This window comes from Cyprinodon variegatus, unplaced genomic scaffold (assembly GCF_000732505.1).
Source record: "Cyprinodon variegatus isolate N-32 unplaced genomic scaffold, C_variegatus-1.0 Scaffold556, whole genome shotgun sequence".
NCBI lineage: Eukaryota > Metazoa > Chordata > Actinopteri > Cyprinodontiformes > Cyprinodontidae > Cyprinodon > Cyprinodon variegatus.
The window spans coordinates 171,906-175,515 of record NW_015151009.1 but is presented as its reverse complement, the minus strand read 5'-3'; the positions used below and the strand labels follow the sequence as shown (position 1 = coordinate 175,515).

Here is a 3,610-nt window from a genome sequence, read left to right as displayed (position 1 = left end):
GTGTAGTCCCGTTTCTCTGACTGTGACTGGCTGGATGTGCTCTCTTCATCCTCTGACATGGGAGCTGGCTCAGAGTTGGCTTGGATTCTTTTCTAATTATCTATTACAGATTACACATTTCTATAGGAAGTTAGCAACATTTTTATGGTCAAATGTGAGGCTTTGTATTGGGTTTGAAGGAAAGACAATCTGATCTGTGAAATGTAATTTAAAAATATTCCAATTCATAAAACTCAATCTAAAAAAATATATATTTTTGAAAATATAAAATCTGTAAAACATAAAATATATTACAAAAAAGCAAGGTGACTCTTAAACCATCACTGGATTAAAATGTTTTCAGAGTTTCATTTATGGATTGTATTTTGCTTCAAATTTCCATTAAAACAATATATTTTTGCAACAAATATGGAACAAAATTGACTCCATAGTTTGTGTCGAGGTGGTCTTGACTCCGAAGCTGCTATGGAAAATATGAGCGTCTATAAGCTGGAAACTGCAATGCTATCACCTAGCACCGATACTTAAAGCAAATCAAACACCATAACTTCAGACAGGGTGGGATTATGTGGGTGTAAAATATTACGGTCGGACTTGATCAATAACACTGACGTCAGTGACAAGAAGTTTATAATAGAGTAGGTTGCTTTTGATCCAGTTTGTTTAAATAAATTTTTTGTCCATTCTTAAAGATCCCCATGAGTAATGTCTAAACCCCCTCAGCCCAAACATTTGTGGAAATTAACAACCCCTTAGAAACAGTAATAAAACCTGTTATTATAACGTAACAAAGAATTTTTGTTTTTTAAAACTTAAAAAAAAAAAAAAAACAGCAACATTCATATTTAGCTGCAGACAAACATCCCACTGCCTCGATACGACCCAGAAATACCTGACAGCTTCACTATCTTAAACGTTGACAGTTTCTTTCTAAAAGTGAGTCCCTGACAGGGAAATTGTTACTACGCTGATATCGCTGACAGCCCTCAACCGTTGCAAATGCACCAAGCTCTGACATGGTGCAGGAAACATCTCAAGCAAAAAAGTAAACCAAACATGAGGAAGAGCCAATATAAGATTATACAGAGGTATATCCAGGTACCCTGGAAGGCTCAATAAAATCTAAACATGAATCAGTTTTAAAAAAGACATGTGGAACCATATGAACCACACACAGGATGAGAGGGTAGGTCTAAAACAGCTTGTTTCTCGCTACAGAGAGAGAAAATCATGGCTTCTTTTATTATATTAGTCAGACAGGTTCAGATTCAAAGCCGTTCATTTCAATTCATTAATCTTTGTTTCTTATGAGGGGCAAACAAAGGCATTTTTTTTTTAGATAAGAAATTTTAACTGTAGTTTAGTTTATCTTCATGCAACAAGCACAGGGCGACAGTGAGAGCAACAAATCCCCTCTAACAGAGAGAAACCTCCAGTAACACCAGGCTCCGCCCAACAAGTTTATGTTGCAGCAGCTCAAAGCCCACCCTCACTATGATCTGCTTACAGAGAAGACCCGTTCTCAGGATGTTAGCTGACCTAGATATACACTTTCTGCTAGCATTATAATCATTAAGCCCTCTCTAAGTGTGTCTAATATAATGCCTGATCCGCAGCAGGCCCCCTCTGCTCCAAAATAAACTCATTCCTTTTTATTCCTTTTTATGTACAGCTGCTCTTTCTGGTGTTGTCATATTTTCCTTTACATTTTCCATGTCCTTTTTTAAATCTATAAGGTTCATCATCAACAGGAAAAACTTGATTTCATATTATCTACAAATGTTCTGTAATCTATCTCTGTATATATACACACATACATATTTGTGTACATTCTGACTTATTATTGCAGGCAAGAGATCAAGAAATTGTCTTTTTTAAATCAAAGCTGCAGCTCAAAGTTTGAATGTAACGGTGCTGTCACATCTTGAGGATTTAGACAGCCTATGCCCGACGTATCAGAATCTTCTAAAATGTTTGTATATGCTGAACATTCTACGTATTTTTTCTATTTTTGGGGGTATACATAGTGTATTCATAACAAGTCCACAACTTATGTCCAATGACAGCCTAACTTATGCATAACGCAGCGTAATGCCCATAATAGGTCAGAAGCCAGTGTCCTGAGGGGGGCAGCAATGTGCCTGGAGGCGCCCAGCCTGCATAAAAAGCACAGGAAGATTTATCTAACCTTGGCAGTTGCGTTGTTAACCTAGTTGCCGTTTACGGCCCACCAAAAAAGTGATGAGATGATGCTGAGGTTGTATGNCAGGAAGATTTATCTAACCTTGGCAGTTGCGTTGTTAACCTAGTTGCCGTTTACGGCCCACCAAAAAAGTGATGAGATGATGCTGAGGTTGTATGGATTCCCGTCTCATCCTGGCCGGATCCTCCATCTCTTGTGGAACGTCTGCTCACCATAAAGTCTGGAGGAGTACTGACGGTTTCCCCTATCATACCAAAACGTTGCCAATACGCCATTAAACAGTAGCTGTTAGAAACACGTACAGCGGTCGTCTGGAACACGACAAATATGTTGATATGCGTTGGAGGTAAGTTCTTGATAAGTTATTCATAAGTTCCTCATAGGTTTTGGATAAGCAATGACTAATGATGTCAGCGTATGTCAACCATCAGATAAGTTGTCTGTAACTTATGCCCCACGTATGTTATACACTCACATATGTCAGGAAATTTTTAGCATGCTCAAAATATCTCGCCATACTTGCCGTATGTCGACGTGTGCCCGGGTGTACGTATAATTTATCCAACAAAAGGCAGCGTTTTTGCCAGATTTTTCGTACGTCAGGCAAACGTCGGCTACATCGTTGAGGTGTGACAGCACCATAAGGCTCCACCTCATGTTCAGCTCTCTACACGCTAATATTCAACCATAAATGGTTCATGCAAAGCACCGCATGGATGTCAATTTGTATTTAAATGAGCCAGCTGATCAATGTTTTCACAGGAAGGGAGGTAGGAAAAATAAAAAACACTCCAAAGGGTGGTTTCAGGCAGAGAGTTAATTAATGGTTGATTCCGTTTAATGTGGGGGAATCTACTCTGGGACTACAGAGTGGTCAACACCTGTAAATAAAAATAATAAACACATAAAAATACAGATGCCATCTATAAGATCTTATCAGATATATGAGCTTGTTATATTTATACCTATAATTATTCTATAGATACATAATTGACCTTGAAGGTATAATAACCCGACTAGAGCATGAAGCCATGTCCATTTTCTGCCTATAATAAACAATAATAAATATATACACACCTATATTTTATGAATATATTTTAAATGCACTGTTTAGTGTTTTGTTTATCTTCCATTTTTTCTGTAATATTTTTCGGTTTATTTTTGTATTAACTAATTAGCTCAGGCAGTAATCGTTGACATCATACGCATTTTGTAGTTATAGGATCCATTTGTCTGGTCCTGTGTTTATCCCCACCAGGGGGCGTATTTTATTTTGAGTTCTGATCTTTTGATGGGGGATGGGCTTATGGTCAACCATGATTCTGTTCAGGTGTTGTTAATGAGAGGAGGAAACAGTTTTTTACCGTGTTTGCTTTAGATCAATGTCAAATTTATGTATATATGTAA

General features: G+C 37.6%; 1 protein-coding gene across 1 annotated transcript in view; it reads right to left on the bottom strand.

Annotated features, from left to right (window-relative positions):
- The window catches only part of LOC107095554 (uncharacterized protein YqjL-like), a 47,759-nt gene that overhangs the window by 32,016 nt on the left and 12,133 nt on the right, over positions 1–3,610 (bottom strand). The window lies entirely within an intron of this gene.